Here is a 24,585-nt window from a genome sequence, read left to right as displayed (position 1 = left end):
ATTGATTTAAATTCAGTCTTAGGAAAGTACAAACTTCAATCAAGGAAAGTAAAACGATAAGTGAGTTAATAATAATGATCTACCACCATGTTGAAGGATCTATCTTCAACTGGATGTTTGTACTGATGTAGTACAAGGACTATACATAGGTAACATGGTGCTGAAAGAATTTATAGATATTTATGATACCTCCTGGTTTATACATATATTGCCATCACAGGAATTTTAGTGTCTTGGCTAGTACAAAGCTATTCAGTTATAAACAGTAGCACATTCCCATTAGTGTGCCATGCTTCAAGTGCCCTGTTAAGATGGAGACTGTGATCTTTATATCTTCAGATCACATGCTCTAGTGCAGTGATAGTATCACGAGCTTATCTCTTAAAGGTATACTCTTACTGGCTGTGAGACATAACTGAACTACACAGAAACCTCATGAGAGTGCAGATGTGTCTAGAGTACAAGGCAGTGAGTATATTGGGGCTAAAGAGCTGCTTGATAGAAAAAATTGTTCAACAAATAAGTAATTTGTTTAATTTCTGACCATTGGTTGCATTAAAGTAATGATCTTCTTCTCCTTCTCTGGGTCAACAATGACGTACTTGCAACTAAATTTCTTATATTAAACTAGTCTTCTATTGAACATGAACATTGATAATTGTGTGGTACAGTGAAAGTCTTTTATAACACAGATGCTGGGAACTGAGAAGTGAAATAGCACCACAGCTGGACCATGTTAATAAAAAGAATCCTTACTTTCTCACAGTTTTAAATGGCAAATGAAGATTTAAATCATTGTTTACTTCTTTTCGGGTGCCAAAAAACCACAGCACTATAAGCAAATTTCAGCATTTAAGCCATTTTACAATGGGCTTACACCACAGAGATAACAGAACTGAGATAATGGGTATTGAAGCTATAACATGTAAAGATTCGTGGACACATGATCGACAGCAACCATATCTGCAGTGTGTGCAACTAAAGAATATTCTGCTCAGAGTTGATGAGCTGGAATTTGAAGTCTACATTGCAGGTAGGAAGAAAAGTTATTTGGACACTTTATTCCATGAAATATGCACATCCAGTAAGTTAAGTATTTCAGTTTTATTCTATCAGCAATGGTGAGAGGCTGTGACCGAGAGTGAGGATGCATACCGGGATACAAAATGTAGAATGAGGGAATCTTCAACCCTTGGACTTGAAAGAGTAATTCACAGGGTCATAGTGTAGCAAAGTCATAGAGCATGGAAACAGACCCTTCGCTCCAACCAGTCCATGTTAAACATAATTCCAAACTAAACCTGCATGCACCTGACCCATATCCCTCCAAACCTTTCCTATTCATGTATCTATCTAAATGTCTTTTAAATTTTGTAATTACAGATGCATTCATGACTTTCTCAGGAAGTTCCTTCCACATGCCCCTGTGAGAGTGTTTCCCTTGTTGGGAATTTTGGACTGGAGGCAAATTTTCAGAATAACATGGAAAGGATGGATAATTTCTTCCTCAGACAGTCATGAATCTTCGGAGTTTTCTACCCCAGAGAGCTGGTGAAACTGGGTCATGGAATATATTCATGGATGAAAGAGACAGGTTTAGAAAAATGGAGAAGTGAAGGTAGGAAAGTAAGTGGATCAGATCCAACAGGATGATATTGATTGGTGGAAGAGTGACTAGGACCAATAGCCTACTCCGACTCGTATTACTAATGCTCTTATCTTCTTAGCATGCAATCCTTCTTTCCAGTATTTCCTCAATCTTACAAATTTATTTTAAAAGATTACTACAAAGCAATAACAGCGTCACACTGGGGCAATAAAGTTATCTAAAGGACATCCAAAAAAAAACTGCTAAATGATTTTGACCATGCTGTTCTTTGTACCAGACCTTACAATGCCAACAATGGCACAGCTGGGAATTTTAGGACCCATTGAAAGACATGAAGGAAACACTTATATAGTAATTGTTTGGGAAGCCTAAACTTCTAATCTGTTGATTTGCTGCATGCAATCTTCCACAAATTTCTTTTTATGCTGAGCTCAGTGTTGAAGATTCGCACTGGATGTACACTAGATACCCTAGAGTTGTTACATTGTTAATCACTGATTTACACCAGAGATTAAACAATGTAATTCAACTCACCAGCATAACTGGCATGCGCAACTCCTGACATAGGTACAACCACAGTCCAATTCAACCAGCCATTTTAGCCACCCTCTCATTCTCAGACTTGTTGAAAACTTTTGAAGTTTTTAAACATTTATCGGAATATGCCAACTGATCTCAAAGAGTAAGTGTCTATTGTGCAGTACTTCTTCACCATTACTCTTCCTTTCTGGTTATGCTGAAGTATCACTGCTACAGCCAGTTTTGCCTGGAAGGAAACAATAAGGATGGGGGCACAGGAATGTTCACAATTAGTGAATACCCCCAGCTTGCCACTGACAGGAAATCTGTGGCATTATGCTATTTCTTTCTTTCTGTCATGGAAAATGGAGTGATAGAAGTCATATTCATGCAAAGAATTTGAATGTGTTTGTTTTGACTCAAAAACACTGGCTGCAGAGACTATAAGAAGGTTTCTTTTTTTGTCTGCACCATGTCCATGAATGAATGAGTGTATAAGGCAGAGGAAAAATGTTCACTAATATATCCTACTTTGCACATGGATGGAATTACATCTGACCTTCCACTCAACCTTGCCTACACATAAACCTTCAGAGGCATTACCTTGTACAATATCCCTCTCTTTGAGCACAAGTTCCTTGAGCTGCAAACACACACTGCTGATACGGTTGCCCTGGATTTCATTAACAGTCATATGCTGCAGCCAAAACACATCGGCTGCATCTTCATTGAGGTCAACCTAACTAATTAGGTTTCAAGATTAGAATTATCACTCAATTGGTGTCTATAGTTTTGCAACTAGCTTCACTGGTTAAATTATAAATGTAATGCAATACTGTACTCACATCTCTGCAATACCAGTTTTTACTAGTGTCCTTGCTTTAGGACTTTAAAATAAAACAATAGAAACCCAGCATTCTATCACTTATCTGCTCACCTCATTAAAATTTTGGATGTGCACCAGCCATTGACGGCTGAGAACAAAGAACAGCACCTTCCCCTCTGCTCCACATTCTAAAGTTTGTGTTCACACCCGAATTGCAAATCTTGAAGAAATAAAATTGTAATTGGATTGTGATGCCCATGCAATTTTGTTGGGGAAGACAATTGAAGGAAAATCAGTGCTTATCTTTATGAATGGATTTTAATCTGTTTCCATAGAGATAAGTCATTCCAATTTACTGATGGTGATGTATTTATAGAAACAAATTTCCTCACAAAGTAGCTTGGAATATCCTTAAATTCTTTACAAGAAAATGACTTTAAAATTTCCATTTAAATGGTCAGGATATTGGTGAAAACTGAAGAGGAGTAGCCACCGTGCTTAAAAAGTCTAACATGCCCCGGGCTACCTGAGTTGGCATCAGTGAACAAGAAAGTGAGAAATGATGTTTCTTCTCCATCATGGACTTCTTGTTGCACACCTGCTTGGTCAGGTTGTGGTTCTTGGTTACCTGAAAGAAGACAAACACAAGCATTTGTGGTGAAAAGAACAAGGGCAAGTGAGCACTCTCCACATACATCATCCATAACTTGGGAACATGAAAAGAGATTGTACGATATGTGGACATTTGGATGTGGGAAAAGAGATGTGCAAAAACAGCATGAACTTCAAGTTTTTTTCCATCACTACTGACTCAGTTACAGCCTCACTCAGTTATGGAAACCAGTCTCTTCTTAATCAAGGAGTGAACATGCAGCAATACCTGTACTTGGATGGTCAGTTGCTGCTATTCATTTGTCCTATCAGACAGGGAAGTATCTCAGTGCAAAACATATAATGGTTTGGTTCACAGATAGCTTTCTTTTTGCCATATTCTTCAGTAATGCACCTACGCAGTATTGGAGAACTGTAGGCCCCATTGTCTACTCTGTTACATCATTCTCAAATGACTGCTTTCTCCAAATAATCTAAGAGTCATAGGGCATAGGGGCAACTGAAGTTTGCAGAGAAATAGTGCACAGTTAGATCTGGTTATCAGGAGGATACATATGTGTTTTCTTCAGGAGAACAATTGAGATTGAGATTTCTGTCAGTATCTTGGTCTCTGTATCATTCATCTTTGCTGAGTAATCCTGTGGGGGCCAATTGTACTGAATTTTCTCATGGACATCCTAATTCTGGACCCTGAGCCTTGTGGCTTGGTACAGAAGCCAGTTTAATTTTAGAACAATTTGTTGACTGTACAACAAACACGTGGCACATAGACCCAGCAGAACCAATGAGAGGGGCTGAAGAAATAACCAGCTAACAGCTCCATTTGGGAAGGTGAGTACTGACCAGGAGAGGGAGAGGATAGCACAAGGTAGTAGTCCCAAGATCCAAAAGGATGAATATTGGCCAGAACAATTCTCAGGGAACAATTCCAGAAGAAATGATTTAAAATGCCCACAGATGTTCTGATTACATCTTACTTTCTTTCATTGACTAAAGCATTAAATTATTCAAAACAGTTCAATTTTGACAAAGATACAAGTGCTAAATGTGATTCTTCAAATTCGAACAGTTCCCAAAATAAGAATTAGTTGAAATTTAAATTAAACTCTTCTCTTAATTTATTTCCATTAACATAAAGTGCTTGATGTACTCTTCATATTTGGGATTGACTTTTCACGAATATTCACACACACCACATATTCGCATGAATCTCCGAGTGTTTTGGAAGGGTAAGTATGTTTGCCACCAAACTATCAATAGAGTGCCAATTGGTAAGCTTCCCCTTCAAAACAAAGTCATCACCTCCCCATCTTTGTTGGTGATTAGAAGCAGTTACAGGGAGGGAAGAAGCAGTTCCTCAGGTGCCTGAAAGAACATGAATATTGCATTCATTGCTTGTCCATAAAATGCCCAAAACATTTCATTAATAGACGTATGTTCCTCATTAATTATAATTTTAATTTATTTAAACACTGTGGCCATTGAACACAAACATTCTAATTCCAAGTTTAGTTTACAGGTAGCAGCCCAGTCCTGACTTTTTCCAATTTGAAACAGCCCATCAGTATAACCTGGCAGGAGGTGAAGCTGATCATTTACGTACTGAGACACATGTACCTGGCAAAATCAGGTATTGAAGTTAATCATTAGTTATCAGGATATAATACTTCTCCTCAAGAATGCCATCTCAGACAAGAACAAAGTCGGTATGGAGTTTCTGTTTGTGAAACTATCACAACACTTTGGTGACAAAAAAACTGCAGATAGTTGTTGACCAGAATTAAACCCGAATGGATTAACTGGGGTGTACAACTGCTAATTGTTTTGTACAAATTTGAGAAGAGTTCATGCGTGCTCACTGTAAAATCCAAATCTAAAATGGATTATAGTGCAGACAATAGCTGGATATTTGGAAAAATATAAATCTTTCACCAACTTTAAACCATACACAGATAAGCAAAGATTTTAGAAAAATGCATGCAACCACGGATCACTTGCCAATTGCAGCCCTTTCTATTCAACCAATCCAAGACTAAGTTATTTCAAAGGTACTACCCTCCATATTAAACACTGGCTAGGTTCCCTTCTTGAAAGAATAAGAAGATAGAAAAAAGAAACAATGTGCAAAAATAACATCTGTCACACATGGCTCTATAACTCCACTCTTGAAAAATAAAACCTTTTGTAAACCATCCACAGAATTCCAGGTAGATTCATCAGCATTTTACTGCTGGGGTGATGCTACTTTCATTCAGACTGTCTTTGATTCTGCAGCTTCTCTGTCATCCTTTCACCTTTGTTTAATAGCCTCCTCAGCTTTGTCAGCCTCTGCTCACTTTCATCTCTCAGTTGTACTGAATGATGCAGGAATACTTTTACCTTGCACAGAGGACAGTGATGGGGCTGCACCAAGACTGCAAAACACTGTTGCGGTTAGAAAACAAACAAAATACTGGGTTACATTACTTGAAGGATTGAATTCAAAAGCAGAAGTTATTTTACTAAAGTAGAAACTTATTTAGACAGAACAAGGAGTTCTGTGCACAGTTTTGACTTCATTTCGTAAAAGGAGGAAGAGGCCCAGGAGGTTCTGGAATAATTTTTTTAAAATTTCCTAGATGGTAGCAAAACTGAGCAGTTCTATTTATCAGACACCTGGATGGAGCTCTTTAAGATTATATTTTAAAAAATGTGGACAAAGAAAAGAAAATGTTTTCACTTGTGAAAGTGTCCAAATTAGGGCCTAGATATACAGAAGATTAGATTCCCTACAGTGTGGAAACAGGTCTTTTGGCCCAACAAGTCCACACCAACCCTCCAAAGAGTAACTTACCCAGACCCATTCCCCTACCCTATATTTACCCCTGACTAATGCACCAAACACTATGGGCAATTATATGTGGCCAATTCACCCGACCTGCACATCTTTGGGAGGAAACCAACACAGACACAGGGAGAATATGCAAACTCCACACAGACAGTGAGGCAGGAATTGAACTCAGGTCCCTGGCACTGTGAGGCAGCAGTGCCAACCACTGAGCCATGAGTAAAGTTAGTAAGGAATGCAGAAGGGACGTCATTAGCCAGCGAGCGGTCAAAATGTGAAACTTACTATCAAAAAGACAATGAAGCAAAAATGGTATAAATTCATTTGCGGGGTACATGATGGAGAATAGAATACGAGATTATACTGAAATTGGATGTAGAGCTTTGGAAGGAGCTTGTTTGGAGCATAAACTCTAGCATGGATCAAGTTAGCTGCTCCTGAGTTCTAAAATCTATGTAAATATTAAACTTTGTATGAATTTCAGTCAATGCAATGATTATTAACCAAAGTTAAATTAAGGCTCTGTTTCTATCTTCTTTTGATCAAAGTAAGTTGTGGTGAGATAGAGTTCCAAATACTTAGGACTTGTGGGGTAAAAATAACTCCTCATCTGTCCTAACTTAATAATTAATTGCAATGATGAGAATTATGTTACAGCTCTTCCAGTGCATGGTCTTTTACTCCAATTCTTGTATGTCCCACACCACAGAGTTTAACGGAAGATGGATTGACGGCTAATGTCTTCAATCAGAGTGCCTCGTCTAAGAACAATTAATTCCTCTGCTTTCAAATCCAATTTAAAACTTGTTTCACCACAACTTACTTTGATCTCCATAAACCAGAATTCATCCTGCAGGTTTGTATGGTCAAGGAAGTCAAATTTCTATTATGGGCCAGTCACATCCACCAGAAAGAGTAGATTCCTGTCCCTCTGCATCGCTTTCTGCTGGGATCCTCGGACATGACTGTGATCTGTTTTGATTTTCTGTGCTGCTATTGTAACCTTACTCCAATCCTTTCTCTTTGTACTCATTACCCTGAAACTGGCTGGATTGGGTTTCCACCAATTGAGTACTTGTGGGCTTGCAAGTCACTCTGTTCTTTTGCACAATTGCCTTTGGTGTACTTTGAGTACTCATTTCTTCCTCATGTTTCCAATTTACTTACCTTGGCAGATTGATTTTTTCCTGTTACAAACCACACACTGCGGCCCTTCTCCTGTGCACATTTTCTTGTTTTTCAGCCCACTGCCTGAGCATGACTCTCTGAGCAATTCAACATCTAGCATCCCAAGTTTGGCTGTTTTTGGCCTTCTAAAGTAGAGCCACCTTTTGGCAAGACCCTAAATGCAGGCAAAATTTGCATTCGAAGTACTTTGGCTGAGACTCCAGAAACCTTGATTTCCAACTGACAGCAATCTTTCTAACACAACCCCAAAAAAATCAGATTTAGACAGGCAGAACACATTTTACAACAATTATTTTGTTGCTGAGTAGACTGATCCCACCAAGTTTCTAGAAAAGTACAGAATGTGCCAGTGGAAAGGGAATGGAAGGAAGAAGTACAGTATATATGACTGGTGATATCTCGCAGATTAATCCGACATCCCTTAAAGCACAGATATACCTCTGAATTATGTAGATTGCTCTCAATAACATACAGATCCAGGTGCTGGCAGCAACAAAATCAACAGGAATTGTACACAGAAAGCCCTCGCTGACCCAGCAATAAAAATTACTGGCAACGACATCCCAGAGACAGAGAAAAACATATGGTTGCTGTCCAGCTCACTCTTTCTCTGACTGAAGAAATATCCACACGTAATTAGAAAGAGGAAGATGTGCACTATATATCTTCACAAAAGGGCAAATACTAGATTAAAAGCACACCAACCTGTATTTAATTGTAATTAGTGAAAATCAAAAGCAGTTACACAGAACTATTGTATCATTTTAGATTGAATTAAATATTGGTGTGGATGCACATTGTATTCATATTAGGACAGGAGCTGAAGTTTGACCTGTGTTATCAGTGGCCGTTAAAGTGAGAATGTGTGGCCAGAAGAGCAGGTAACTTATACTATTCCTATATTTATGCATAAAAAGATATAAATCACATTTGAGTACAGAGCTTTAATAAACAATAAGGATTTTAACACCTTGCTCATGCAAACATAACTGCAGCTTTCTAAAGAATAATTTTTGAACGTGAGTGAAAAATCTACCCCAACAAAATCTGACCATTCTACAAAATTCCTAATTTTATTGACATTTTAACACTGCAAATTTCACTTTATTTGCTTTGACTTTTTTTCAGACCCTCTGCTTACACTTTTTCTCTTTTAATCTACTGGTTTCAGCTGGTTTCATCTTTTTGCCACTTAAAGGCTGTTATGAATGGTAACACTGCCATCTACTGTCTAAACAAATATGTTCTGTAGAATTTTCCAAAATGTGAGCCAATCCAAGTAGTATTAATGTAATTGCAGCATTAGGAAAGATCCATGCATCATTTAGACCATAAAATTGACTTTGTAAGTGCATTTAAGAGCTAATTCTTATTTAGCAAACAGTTGATAAGAGAATATCTGTGTAGAGCAAGTTGATTTCGTAAATACTCAAAATCATCTTCTCTCTTGTTCTAATTCAAGGCATTCTTTCAAATGGAACCATTTCACTTTCCATTTCTACTGAGATTTATTTTAACTAAGATAAATATTTTTAAGTAGTCACATGGTCACATTTTCTAATACACTCCTAAATCACTTTTGTTGTGCTGTAACTTCCCATTTGGTCTATCTTCTTCCTAAAAACGGCATACTTACGAATCACTATTCTGTTTTGGGTGATAGGTGAGAATGGCTCGGGGCCCGAACTGCTCTTAATTAGTCTTCAATGCTATAGCAGGCCCGAAGGAGACCTGGTGCGAGGAAGATATAATATATTGTAATGTCTGCCAATGATCCCAGTCAAGGACAGAACAGAATGTCTTAAAAGGAAGCTATTTTGAATAGCTATGACAGTTGTGGCATCTCCAATGTTGTAGTTGAGGCTTAAATATACAACTGCCTCAACCAAAACTGTGTTAGCTGTGTGAATGGTAATATGGCATTTTTAACATGATTTTACTATTATTCTTTGTGATTGAGGGTGCATTCATATAACTAAATCACATCATAGGTGAAATATATAACATCTGGCAACAGTGCTTGATGGAAGCAATAAAGGATCCTAGGAAAAAAATATTAAGAATAAATCAGAAGAATAGATTATATATTTTTAATTGGAAAATCAGTTGATCTGTTTTCAATTTCCTGTTACAATACAGAAGGAAAGCTAGCCATCCATTACTGCCCTCACTTAAAGGAAATTGAATGAGCAGCATACTTCTTACACATTCTACTCCTTGTTCTATAACACAAATAAAATTAAAGTGTAGTACTCTCACGATTCATACACAGTAATCGAACAAGTCAATGCATCCAAACCACAGTATAAATTAGAAAGCAGGATTTAATAGGATTTGAAATATTGCAAATATCCCCATTGAGCAACTGCAGTTTCCATGTTCTGAAAGAATTACTATTTTTGGAGCTAACTTCATACACAAACAAAAAGGAATGCGAAGTGACACAATATGTTGTGTGGCACGACCAACATGATAATTAAGACAGTCTTCAAACTGATTTAGCATCTCAAATATGGTTATCCAAAAGGCACTGTGGGCCATCAGCAGTGACAGAATGGTATTCAACACACAATCTGCAGCCTCACCAGAGTTACATCATAGGACTATTCACATGCCAAACAGCAGAAATAGAATGCAATAGATAGGAAGGTCTGAGGAAGGATCACTCGATCTGAAATGCTGACTCTGATTTCTTTCCACAGATGCTGCCAGACCTGCTGAGCTTTTCCAACAATTTCTATTTTTGTCTCATGCAATAGACAAGGCAAAGTGATTCTACAGTATGTGGATCAGAGCTGAGCCCTACAGTTCCGTCACATTCACTTGTGAATGGTGGTGGCCAATTAAACAAATAAAACAAACAAATATTGGTGAAATCACCATAGTCCCTAAGGAGCATAGGACTATGCTCTCATTCGAGGGAGATGACTGTTGAGAGTTTAACCTGAGAGTCACCACCCTCAGATGAGGGGCAGATTGAGAAAGTGGGATTGCCATGGTGACCTCAGCAAGTGCAGAAATTAACCCACGCTGTTGCCAAAACCATGTATTGCAAACCAGCTGCCCAACCAACTGAGCTAACTGAATACCAATGAAACAACTAATAGGGCTTGGAGGGGTTCACATGTATTTCCATCCTCAATCATGGAATAGTCTGACACAACAATGCAAGGACAAAGATTTATAATTGTTTTGAACTCGAAGTGCCAGTGGATGTTTCACCTTAGCCTCTGCCTCAGCATTCCAACATCACAAATATCAATCTTCAACTGAGCTTATTTGCTCCACTTGATATCAAACTGTTATCTAACCGACAACGTGGAAAACTACCCATGTCTGTCCTATCAAAAAAAAATGTAAAATCCATTCGACCAGTTGCTTCTGTAACAATCTACATTCAATCAACAGCAAAATGAAGGAAGATGGCATCAGTGCTATTAAGTGACTCTTACAAAGGAATAAACTGATCACTGATGTTCAGTTTGGATTCCAACAGAGCTACTGAGCTTCTGGCTTCAGTACAGTCTTAATAATAACATGGCTGAAAGAGCTGAACTCCAGGTATGAGGTGAAAGTAACTGCACATTACATCAAGGAAACATTTGACAGAGTATGCATCAAGGTGATCTAGCAAAACTAGAGCTGATGGATATCAGTATGAAACAAGGGAAGGAATTCTTTTCAAATTAACTTCATTGTGATCAAACAAGTGGGTGGGTGAATAGGTACGTGGGATCCAGTTCATCCCTCTTCACCCAAGGACTTGAGAAATTAATGTATCCTCTTTGGAACTATAATTATTTGGGAAATCTCATCTGGAGACACGGTATAATAGATGTTTTGAAATGCTCATATATGCATTATTTGGAGTATTTGATCACTTCTGTACTTGTAATGATAATTTTCAATTCCTTTCCCAACCAGATACTCAAGCAGCTCTACAATTAATTATCACCACTGCATTAATGGGAATTTATTGAATATATTGACGCAAACATATGGATCGTCTCTGCCTCTTACTTTTTGAAAATGTTGCACCATTTTCATGCTTCTCTAGCTAAAATGCATTAAATTTGATGAATTACCTCTCCAAAGGAGATGCAGACTGCAGAATTACTCTTTGCACTATAGATTGAATACCTTTGTGCAGTTTGAATTTTTACTTAGGCATTATTGTTGTACATTACCTCTGATTACCTCTGCGACTTCAATAATGTGATACAGTAAAATAGTATATTTGCATTAGTCCCTGTTCGTATCAACAATGGTTTGAAATTTCTATTCTGTGCCTCAATAGACTGAAGAAGGACATCTTTCTAATGCAATGTTTCAGTCCCATCAATAATATATATTTGTTTGGTTTGAACATGGACCTTTGGGCTTTGCTAAAACACAATGAACATTTTGTTCAGAAAATTGATGTACCTTTTACCTTTTTCCAAAAGACACTGGGCAACAACAGGAATATTCTTAAGCAGCCCCTGAAACTTTGACGTCATGCCACCAAACATAATTGTTTTATTTTCCCTTTGTCTTTGCTGTTTCTCAGACTAACTGTTTACGTGGTGAAAGTCTGTTTAAGTCTTTAAGCCATTTTGTTTAACTGATATATATTGCATATAAGGCTAACATGACAGAGCTGGTAAGTTGTTCATCTGACAAATAACTGGCACATCACTTAAATAATTTTTAGTTTGAACCACTTGATGGTAACCACTTGCATTTTTATTTTAGCTTTGTTTTATATGGCTTTCTTTATATGGCTTGTCAAATTCAGTTCCTGGGCAAATGTGAGATGCTGGAAATCAGAGTCTAGATTACAGTGGTGCTGGAAAAGCACAACAGGTCAGGCAGCACCCGAGGAGCAGAAAAAAAAAAATCAACATTCATTCCTGACCTGTTGTGCTTTTCCAGCACCACTCTAATCTAAATTCAGTTTCTGGTCAATGGCAATTCCCAAGATGTTGATAATAGGGGGGGGATTTAGTGGTATGAATGTCACTGAATGTCAAGGGGCAGTGTCTTGTTGAAGATGGTCATTGCCTGGTACTTGAGTGCCATGAATATTACTTGGCACTTACCAGCCGAAGCCTGGATGTTATCCAGAGTTTGCTGCATGTGCACACGGATTACTGCAGTATCTGAGAAATGGTAATTGGTGCCATACACATTTGCTTATGATTGCATAACCTCCACTTCTGAACTCATGATGGAGGGAAGATAATTCATCAAAACAACTGAATATATTGGACACTATCCTGAGGAACTCTTGCAGGGATGCTCTAAGACAGATATGATGAGCTTCAATAAGCACCTTTGTGCGTATCATCCCTTGTGCTCGAGCTGACTCCAATCAGTGGCTTCAGACACCAAGCCACTAACACACGCACAAATCATGGTTGCTGATTCTTTTTTTAACCCCTGTTTTATATTTGCTGAAGGTTAAATGTGTCAACTGATGTCCCAAGTCTGGAATATAACACACAGGCGATTTTTTATCCTGCTGAGAGAAGATATTTAGATTGCCTTCCAAGTCTACCTTTTTAAGTCTCACTCTCTGAAGCTTCCTTAGCATCCTACAAGGTGTGACATTTCAGGGGTTCACACTGGGAACCTTAAGCAGTCAGCACTTTGCATGCTTACAAGTTGCATTATTAGCCAGCCTTGGTTGGCAGACTCTGTCTAAAAAAAAAATCTTCTCCACAAGCTATCTATAAGTAACTCACGTTCTAATCCATTTTCATTGCATTATATCAATAAAAGTGCAAAAAATAAAAGTAAGTACATTACCATGAATCAGTGTGGTTATTATGAGCTGGTCAGTGATGCTGCAAATGCTCAAATAAACATTTAACCAGGGACTTTCAGAGGATCTCCTGAATAAATGTATTCCCCTCTGTAAGCATCAACAGGCTGTACAGAGAGTTACATAAATGAAGCAGGGCAGAGTTTACTCACAGTAAGGTCTAAACTGCATTCTAAATTCTCGTAAACCATATGTTGTGAAAGCATGCTTTGCTTAAAGAATACAACAAAAAATGGTTACAGCCATCATTCATGCTCAAGTGCATGTGATTGTGTGCAAAAACATCAAATGACATAAATGTGCAATTTGTGCGATTGCTCATTCCCCCTCTGATGATATAACTGAAATGCTGACATATCTCAGTGTGCAAATCCAGAGTGTACATGGTTAGGTTCCTCTATGTCTAAATCATGGAAGGAATGATGTGTGGACCCTTCCTGCAATGAGCAACATATATTGTTAGAAAGTAATTATCTGGACATTTTTGATCTGCTTGGCTGGAGCTCTAACATTGGAGTTTAAATATGAGGTTATGAGTCATGTTGAAGCAAGTTTCTTTAGAGAACTTTTAATGAGATAATGGACAATTTAGAAAATATTTCAAGTACCAATTGATCTAAGCCCGTGTGGCAAGTTATGGCTATGGTACTTCATAACTGATTTCAAATCAAAGCATGTTCTCAGATTATATAGTTTCAGTCCATCAGTTGAAACATTGTGCTCAATATTTTAAGCCCCATTCTGGATATGGTTTCGATAGGGAGGTCCTTCAAATAAAACAGATGACAGCTCACCATCTAAACTCAACCCCATAATGCAAAAGATGGATGGATGGATGGTGAAAATCTGCAGCCCACCCCACCATTTGTAAGTTAAGATTGAAGGGTCAGCTGAGCTTTCTATAGATCACTTGAACCCAATATTGAACCCAACCAGTCCATGGCATAATAGAACTGGCATGAAGATGTAATTGGAAGTGAGCATGCTGTTTCTGCAAAACGTTTTCAAATATAAAGGATGAAAGAGGAGTACTATCATCAGAGGCTGCCCTATGCACACAAAGGACACCGCATCCTCAAGAAAATAATACCGACCTCTCCTCCTTCTACACATGAACTTCAAAACCACATGAACTTCCACACTCAATTGTCAAACACTCCTCACCCAATACCCCTCATTTGCCTGAGAACCGGAATCCAAAGCATCTTCATCCTGGCACTAGTTGCAGACCTGGAGACCGTCAGGGCTGAAACTGGCTGACCAGTATGTGCTGATCTTATTACAGCAAAAGACGAAATAATCCTCGCTCATGGAGGTTACATTTTGAGTTACGGACAATTCTTCCATGACAATTAATTAAAACAAATGGATCTGTTTCGCTGGTTAAGCACACCCAGATCTTGCTGGAATGTTTTACATGGAAGGTTAGGAGGTTGTATCATTTCAAGCCAATATGGATTAGAAGGAGAGCAAATGCAAACAAACAATGAATGCAGTTAACATATCCCCAAAGTATTACAGAGTGAGAAAATGCATTCTCAAATCATGAAAGTCCATTGAAACAAACATTGGAAACTCAATTGAATAATCTTTCTTGTAATATCTGGTTACACCTTACAGCAATCACAAACTAACTTGCAGAGTGGGACTTCTTGACTGCACTGGTTACAGGAATCTTCACGTGGACAGCTGGCATAATTTTTAATGAGGATCCAAAGAGGACAGATAAGAAAAAAACCAATGGTTTAAGAAGGCACCTCCCCACACCTTCTCAATGCCAATTAGGGATAGATAGCATGTGCTAGTAAGACCATGATATCCTTGTCCCATAACAGAGTAAAAAGGAAGTGCGTTGCTATTAGTTACTCTTGGCCACTCTTGCTGATTAGCTCCAGCCTGGCATTAGTGAAGACCTACAAATAGATTGTCTTTATTAATGCAACTAGGGACAAAGTGCATCGTTGGTCATGTCCATCTAAGTATCTGATTTTCTAAGTATCCAGATTTTTTTAATCAAAAAAAAGTAGTTCTCAGAGCTAGAGTGGTTGTGGACATGCTTCTTTCTTTCACTTTCTCCTTACGGTCAGTTACTTACATTATGGTGAGGAAAGTATTCTAGAAGATGACACAGAAGTTTGTGGGATTATATCATGCTGCTTCTTTCCACAATTTAAAAACAATGCTGCATTGAATATTTAACAGCAAAGCTGTGTAGAAACAAAAATGAAAGAACTGCACGTGCTGGAAATCAGAAACAAAAATCAAAATTGCTGGAAAAACTCAACACGTTTGGCAGCATCTGTGCAGAGAAAGCAGAGTTAACATTTCAGGTCCAGTGACCCTTCTTCAGAAGCTGTGTAGAATATTTTTTACAGTATATTTGAAGTGTAGAAAGACAAGATGGCCAATAAAGGGTGACATACAGAATACCATTAACAAGTCAATATATATGAAGAATGTGGAAAAATGAAGAAAACGCTTGAGAAACCTATTTAATGTTTATATGTCAAAAATGTCTGAAGTCCTTTGTGTTGAGCCAATGTGACCTGTGATACTCCTAAAACAAAACAGCAATGTATCAAGAATGGGGAGACAGGTGAAAGGTAAAGTGATTGCCATGCAGGATTTGGAAAGTCAAACGCATTTAGTAACCTTTTCCTATAACTGGAGTTCAAAATTCAAATCTGGCCAAAAATGAATAATTAAAGTCAAATAGCAAGCAACATAACTGCTAAAAAAATTCCTATTTATTTTCCAAAGAAAACAAATGCTCAGTGAATGCATCCAAATTATTTTTAGAAAACACATCCATGGGGGCAATCTTCAATGTATTGAATGTGTTTTTCTTGTTATCAAATAAATGTTCCTTTAAAATTCATAATTATACTTATCACCGCTTTTAATTTGTGCAATCTTCCTTGTTAGTTAGAGCTCTATATACAGCTTTTGTTTACATATAGCATATTGTGGTTTCAACAAACAGCTCTGTGAAAAAAAAAACATTTTGGCTCACTGTTGAAACACACGACATGTTCTATAAGCAAATCTGTACACAAGAACTAACAGATTTCTAGCAAATTAAGACTTATTTAATCAATTTCTCCTGACTCTTTTCCAAGACTGTCTCATTTTAATGGAAGTGATTATCAACCCTGCAAATCCTTGTAATACGCCTGTGGCAGCTAGTACGAGTGGGAGAATCACCTGGTCAGCCAGAACCATGTTGTAGCTCCAGTGTGATAATCTCCACGCATTAAAAGGCATCGTATGTAGGATCTCATCATTGGCAATTGTGCTCCTCACTTTGAGGGATTAGCAGAAGGAGGTGGTATCATTGAACATTCTCTGACAACCACTTTATAACACCAAACCTGGTATTCACATCATTTTTTTTTTTGTTTTTATTTGCTCCACTGTCTTTACTGCTTTATGCAACTTTGATGGTGTCTTCCACCATTGCCTTTTCACCTATGTTTAACCAAAGACATGTGTCAATTGTTACCTTTTACCCACTGCATGGTGACATTTAAGCGAGATGTTGTGGCTTTAATAACGCAAGTTCTTTTCTCATTGTTGATCTCAAATGTAAGCAATTAATCTGGTTAGTCATTGAGGGACAGAAAAAAAATCCATTCTAATTGCAGTTTCATTCATCTTCTGAGCCAGAGATATGACCAAATACCTATTGTGAACAGTGTCTTCAGACCACCACCAAAATAACAGTTTTAAAAGAATGATTCTTTAAGCGCCAAAACTTCGATTAAAAAGTACTAAGTTAACATTAATAATATCAATTCATTGACAGCTATTAGTCAATAGAGGTTTAATTTACACAAATTATTCATCAATCTCAATTCATCAGGATCATATTTTGATTTAACCCCTGCCCTCCCCTTCACCTTTTGATCACGCAGCATTGCCCTTTGATGGGAAGGGCACTGCTTGTCACTGGCCACTCGGGTGTTTCCTTTCTTCCTGATGGTGGAAACTGAATAAAGATTTGTACACCTGTTCTCTTTCACTGTATCTCACACCTGCACACACACGACATGGGTGCTGGGGAAAATATAAGCACTACCGCAGTTAGGCAGTAGTGTGGGGGTAAAGAAGTATAAACAGGAGAGTTAGAGACTCCTTAATTAAGGGACTGAATCTGTGAGAAAAAAAATCATCAGGACCATGACCACTTCAAAGTTGCTACATTCTGTACACAATAGTTCAAATTACTTGTGCAAGTCAGTAATTTCTCACATGCATAATTGGGAGATTGTTAAAATTTAGACTGAATAGTTTACATCAGTGAGATTATTCAACAATTTGCTTCGTTGTTTTTAAAGTGCTTCTGAATCTGGATGTACCATATGTCAAGGACTGGAAAGATTAATGACTACAAGTATTTATTTTGGTAATAAACCCAGTCTCAAATGTATTCATAAAACAGCAGGAGCCTACCACTCTTAAATAAATTAAGATGTTTTTAAAAACAAAATAAAGCTAAAGAAGTTATTTTTCAATTCATGTCTAACTGCACAATTAAATTGAACTTTCCACATCTTGCAATTAAGCAGGTGTATTGTAATGATGGCAATTTGAACTGTGGTCTAACTGGCACAATATCTAGTGAACAATTTCTCAGGTGGACCTAAAGAGTGCCCCAGAATTTTGTCATTTATCCAAAAGAAAAAAAAACAAACTTGCATATCATTCAGCTAAAAAAGTTGTGAATGTAGAGCAGGTCAGACTGAAAACAAAAGACTGAATAAAACAGCTTTACTAATGTTGGGTATAACTGAGCTGTCTCTTCATAGCTCAATCCTCGCTGTTGAGAGAAAGTACCTCAAGGATCTGCTCCTTTCCCATAGAGATATTGATTTTTCTCTTTGCTTACAAAATCTGTGTCGACAATATTATCATGCTGATGAAATGAAAGTGAACGTGCTGGATGGAATCAGAAAACAAGTTCAAAGGTCACCATTGAAGAAGAAAGGACCATTGACAGAAGCATATCTGCAATTCTCCAATTCTATCATTTCATTCATTGTTACAACTGTAAAAGAAGCTTTATATGTTTGATGAAAAAGGTCACTGCATTTTGGAAGGTCAAAGTTTTCCAGTACTATTAAAGATATTTTAAATTAATTCTGCAAGCCTGCCCTTACTTTTATCTATCCACATAATTGAACAAGAATGGGCCAAATCTCCTTTCAGAGCTTGCAAAAATGTGAATTGGATCTTTTCAGGCTTTCAAAATGCACACTCAATTTATGACTGACAGCCTGGCTTTATCATGTTTTCCAGCAAAGATCACAGTTTATGAATCACTTTTGCATGCAAAAATACATTTGCAGAGTGAGGATGTCAGGGACAGCGGACTTAGTGCCCTCTGCCCATTAAAGGGGCAGCAAACTGTATCAAAATCAAATATCTGAGCAGAGGCACCACTATCACATAACTAGACTGGGCCTGTGACCCTTGAATTCTAAAGATTGTGTAGTTTGATGTCAGCTGGAACATTGTTTCCCGATGTAAGCTAGCCAATGACTAGATTCCTTCATAAAAGCAATGTATAATTGTGTTCACCATTCCATGTTTAGCTGCTAATCCACTCGCTCCAAATCAAACACACACTCAGACACCCATCACAGCCATCATTCCTCTTCACAGAATGCAGAACACTGAGCACTCCCAAGCCAGCTCCAGAAGCAGGTCATCACTGCTGCCTCAGCACCTTTATTGCATTTGTGATCTGAGGCATGGTGCTGCAAACTACAATGCCATGTTTGTACAACCATTCATGCACATGCCAGTCTTACCCCCTATGCCACACACAAATCAGAACACAAAAAATGGCACAATGTTCACTCAAGGAAATCCATGACAACTACCCATCCTGACTCATATATCTTCTCTTCCCTTATTCCAATCAATTGAAGCCCAGCCTACTCAATTTCTCCGCTCAAGAAAATATCTCCATATCTGAAATTAACTTTGTGAACCTTCTCCGAACTGCTCTAATGCTAATATATCTTTACTTAGATAAGCATTTCAGCTGTGCCTGTCTAGTGCCTTGTATAGTTTAGCAACATTTCCCAATATTATTCACCGTTCCCTTTGAAATGAAGGCTAACAATCCATTTGTCTCCCCATTACTTGCTGAATTTGGGTGCTACCTGTATATGATTCAGGTATAAGGATCCTCAAATCCCTTTGTGCTGCAGCTTTCTCTCGTATTTCTCCATTCTTGTTACCAAAATACATACCTCACAATTTCTGAAATGATATTCCATCTGCCAAATTTTCACCCGTTCACCCAACTTGCCTATATTCCACTGTTGTCCATTTGTGTCATCCTCACTATTTGCCTTGCCACCTAATTTTGTGTGACCCACAAACTTGGCTATCGTACATTCTCTTCTGTCTTCTGAATGATTAATATATGTTGTAAATAATTTTGGCTGCAGCACTGTTCCCTTCAGAACTCCATGAATTACAGATTGCCATCCTGAAATTGTCTGCTTTATCCTAACTCTCTGTCTTCTTTAGTTAGCCAATCCTCTATCAATTCTAATATACCACTTGCAACTCTGTGGGCTCATTTCATTAAGTATGGTACTCAGTTGAGCACCTTTTAGAAATCCAAATTTATCACATTTGCTGATTCCTCTATCTATTCTGTCTGTTATCTCCTCAAAGAACTCTAATAATGTTTTCAACATGATTTCCCTTTCATGAAGGCATGCTAACTCTGCTTGATCATACTATGTGTATCTAAATCATAATTTGAAATTATTATTCAGAAAAATTCTTAATAATAGCTCTACTATTATGCCTTTTATAATGGACTCTAACATTTTCTCAATGACAAAGAGAAAGCTTACTGGCCTATAGTTAACTTGTTATTTTCATCCTTTCCTTTTTTGCACAAGGCACTATTAGCAGCTTTCCAATCCTTTGGAACATTTACCAGAATCTGAGGACTTATGAAAGATTATTACCAATACATCAATTTTCCCTGAAGCTATTCCCTTTAAAATCCTAGGATGCAACCCATCAGGTCCAGAGACGTATTGACCTTTGCCTCCATTGATTTCATCAATACTTTTCCTCTAGTAATAGATTTGTATTTGTTTCCTCCTACCAACCCAGCTTCAGCCCTGGTTATTTAGCATTTATGGACTGCTATACGTGTCCTCTACTATAAACAGTAATAGTAATCTAAGTAAGCACATAACCCAGGATAGAGCACTCCTGTGGCACAGTTTTACTGTCCTTATCTCTGAACTAGAAGGCCCAGGTTCAAGCCCCATCTGCAACAGAGGTGCATCATAACATTTCCAAACAGGCTGATTTAATTCGTAATGCAATGCCATATTAGTGTACACAGTTAGTTGTTAATAGTCAAAATATCTGTCTCAATCGGACACCAACTGTTTGTGGCATATGTTACATTTGTTAACATATAGAAAATAGCATTGCTAATGATAGTGTAATATTATGTAAGGGTTCTAAAGTAACTGTAAATCTGGTACAAGAATGTCATCCTCCTGATAATTATGTCATGTCACCTGATATTACTCTCTCAGCCAGCACGTGCTGCTTGTAAGTTTTCCAAATCTCACATCCATAAGAATTGATGTAAACCCCCCTGCCTGATAAACTGGATCTTTATTTTAAAATAAGGTGCGTTATTGAGGCAACTTGAACATTGGTTACAGATTATTCAGAAGAGGCTTGTGAGTTTTACTAATTACATGTGTTCCTCCATACTGAAACACTTCAGGTGGAATGCCATCAGGTCAAAGTGACGTCCCCATGTAAAGCTGCATAATGACACTTGTGAGTTCTGTTTGAGAAGGATTGAGAGCAAGCTCTTCCACTGTGGGCCTGTGGTATCAATGTGCAAATTAATTCTTGGTTTGAGAAATTGCTGAAGTGCCTTGCCCAACAAGAGAGAATCTCAAGCCTACTTCTTACAAGCTGATTACCATCTGTTCAAAGGATAATTGTCACTCCACTAGCTTTGTATTCTTGGACTGATTGTCAAGTCTTCAGGTCATTTTTATCACCAACATCTTGAAGTACATCAACCTCATTTTCTCACCATCATTCATTATTGTTGTTTTGGGATGCAGCATGTTTTTGTTATGCAAGAGTATCAGATATTCCTTGCCAGTGATTTCTTGTTAGCTGTAGACTTTGTCCAGGAGCTTGCTTATAGCTAGGTCATGCTTGCCAAACTAGACTCTTTGCTTCCATTTAGTGAATCCTAGGACTGCAAATGCCATGCTTGTAAGCAACATCATTTAACATTTTCCAAGAACCTTTAATGGCAGTATTGTATTCCAAGATATCAGTATTCATCATCACATTCTCAGGGGAATTAGGGATTGGCAAATAAATGTTGACCCAGCCAATAACACCCACATCTCTTGAACAAATAAGTAAATTCCTGTAGTTAGTTTGTGTTTCAGTTTTTGCCTCCTCTTGGTCACATCTTTAATAATAGTTACAACAAGTTTCTTTTATGGCTTGAATCTGTGCCAAATGCCTTAGGTTTAATCTCTAAAGGCACAATATTTCAATTGAATGGTTAGACCAGCATTCTGCACCTCAAAAAGAACAGTCCCTGTCCCTGATTCAACAGCATTATTCATGCCAGTATTTACATCTGGAGTGTATTTATGCTTTTAGTTTCTCTGCTTGCTCCAAGAGCAGGTTCCTCTGCTTCCTCTTTCTCAGATTAAGTTAAAAATTACACAACACCAGGTTACAGTCCAACGGGTTAATTTGGAAATACTGGCTTTCAGACTGCTGCTCCTTCATCAGCTACCTGCTTCCAAATAAAACTACTTCCAATTAAACCTGCTGGACTATAATCTGGTGCTCTGTGATTTTCAACATTGTCTACCCCAGCCCAGCACTGGCACCTCCACATCATTTCTCAGATTAGGGAGAGAAATGCAGTACCTAAAATAATCCGCAATGTCCCTACAAGATACAAAGTTCATGTTGGTGCCAATCCGTCCATGGCCAATCTGCCATTTTGAGGCCACCTTAGTGGAAAGTTATGACTGGAAACTGCCAGAAGCATCTTACCTGAACCTGTCATTACTTCTCTATCATCACAGGCCTTAGTTCTGGCTGACTTGCTCAATATTCTGCTGATATTTAAATGGGAGGGGTTTATGTAGACTCTCGCCCCACTCCCTTGTTCAGCACAGCTAAAACAACAGCTGAAAGGATGCAGGCTGATTTTTTGGGTTGTCCTTCTCCTAGATGAGTTGCTGAAGAACCTCACCTATCCTTGGCATCACTGTCTCGTCCATTGGCTTTATTGGTCATTTTCTACAGTGAAGACTGATGACATGTACCTTGCTAATTCACGCAAAGATACTCTCTTCTAAATAGATGGCCAATTAAGGTTGGTGTGGCTTAAAAAAAAACAATCTATTTGGCTTAGCAGCACTAAGAACCTGGGGAAAAGTGAGCACTGCAGATGCTGGAGATCAGAGTTGAAGAGTGTGGTGCTGGAAAAGCACAGCTGGTCAGGCAGCATCCGAGGAGCAGGAGAATCAACGTTTAGAGCATAAGCTCTTCATCATTCCTGATGAAGGGCTTATGCTCGAACTGTCAATTCTCCTGCTTCTCGGATGCTGCCTGGCCGGCTGTGCTTTTCCAGCACCACACTCTTCCGCACTAAGTACCTCCCTTTTCCCCTGGTTTAAATAGAGGTCAGCAAATGAAGTCTGGCAATAAGAATTTAAATGTGAGCAGTTGATTTAGACAGTGGCCATATGGGAACTTCTATGGATAAAGGTCATCTCAAGCCTCTTCACTATCCAAGTCCCATTTTGATCCCCAAGGTATCCCTTATCATCTTAAAAAAAACCCATCCTTCTCTGCAGGATCTCCACTAGCAGAATGTCTAAGGCTATTACATTGAGCAGTGCAATATTCAAAAACATCTTTTCTCTCATTTCTCCTCAAACAGAGTTGCAGTAACATGTTAAGAGCAACCATGTGTCCTTTATAAGCTGCTGAAGCTGAGCGATCTGCAAGTGTCTCTGGTGCATTGCTATTGCATTCTGTAGATTATGCTAAAACAAGATGTTAACAAGCTGATCTTCCTCTACAGTGCAAGCGTGGTTATACAATTCAGAAATTGCAGCCATGCTTTCCCTCTGTTGCAGAATCTCACTTTCTGCAAAGCTGATGTATTCAGAATTTTCTTTGAAATGGTCTATATCGACAATGGTTGCATCTCCTATTTCTTCGTTCCTGGCTCCTGTAGGACAATAGAAAGCTCATGAGCACTGCCTGTCCCTTCCATGTACATTGACACTCAGTAGGAAAACAGCTTTGAATCATTAAATTCCAGGCTTTGGAAGTTACGTTGGTGCACATCCCCTAACCACTAAAACATTTCTTACTGAGGGAGAAATGCTTGGTTGTATGACATGTATGTTACAGATAACAGAATCTTAAATATTTTTGAATTGAGAAAGTGATTCTGGAGTGAGTCCTTTCTTGATTGTATGTTTTTGGAGATATGTCTCTTGATTAAACTTAAAATATAAGCCATAACTATTAATTTAACCTGGGCCAGTGTTTGTAGAGGAATAAGACAGTGTTATTTTCTGGGTCTGTAGATTGTGAAGGAGCAAAAATGGCCTTTAATAGAGCGTATAATATGTATTTCCTGTCAGATGTGGGAGTTTAACGAGAGTTTAAGGCTTACTGTGGATTATATCTGCCATAAATGCTGTTGGATGTGAACCTTATCAGATTGAATGGATCGGTTGGAGAGACAGATAGAAGCGATGAGGAATTTGCAACAGCAACAGTATGTGATGGATGGCAGTTATAGGAAGGGGGGAATGCCTCAGATACAGTCACATAGATGGGTTAACTCCAGGAAAGGTAAGAGAGTTCAGCTCCTAGGGCAGGAGTATTTTGTGGATATACCCATTTCAAACAGGTATGCTGTTTTGGAAAATGTAGGAGGTGATGGATTCTCAGGGGAACGTAGCACAAACGGCCAACTTTCTGGTATTGAGATTGGCTCTAATGCAACAAGGGGTATGTCAGGTTCCAAGAGATCAATTGTGTTAGGGGATTCTGTAGTCCGAGGTACAGACAGACGTTTCTGTGGCCAACAGAGAAAAAGCAGAATGGTGTGTTGCTTCCCTGGTGCCAGG

Source organism: Chiloscyllium plagiosum, chromosome 15, assembly GCF_004010195.1.
Source record: "Chiloscyllium plagiosum isolate BGI_BamShark_2017 chromosome 15, ASM401019v2, whole genome shotgun sequence".
In the NCBI taxonomy this organism is placed as follows: Eukaryota; Metazoa; Chordata; class Chondrichthyes; order Orectolobiformes; family Hemiscylliidae; genus Chiloscyllium; species Chiloscyllium plagiosum.
The sequence above is the reverse complement of the archived record's forward strand: the minus strand, read 5'-3'. Positions refer to the sequence as shown.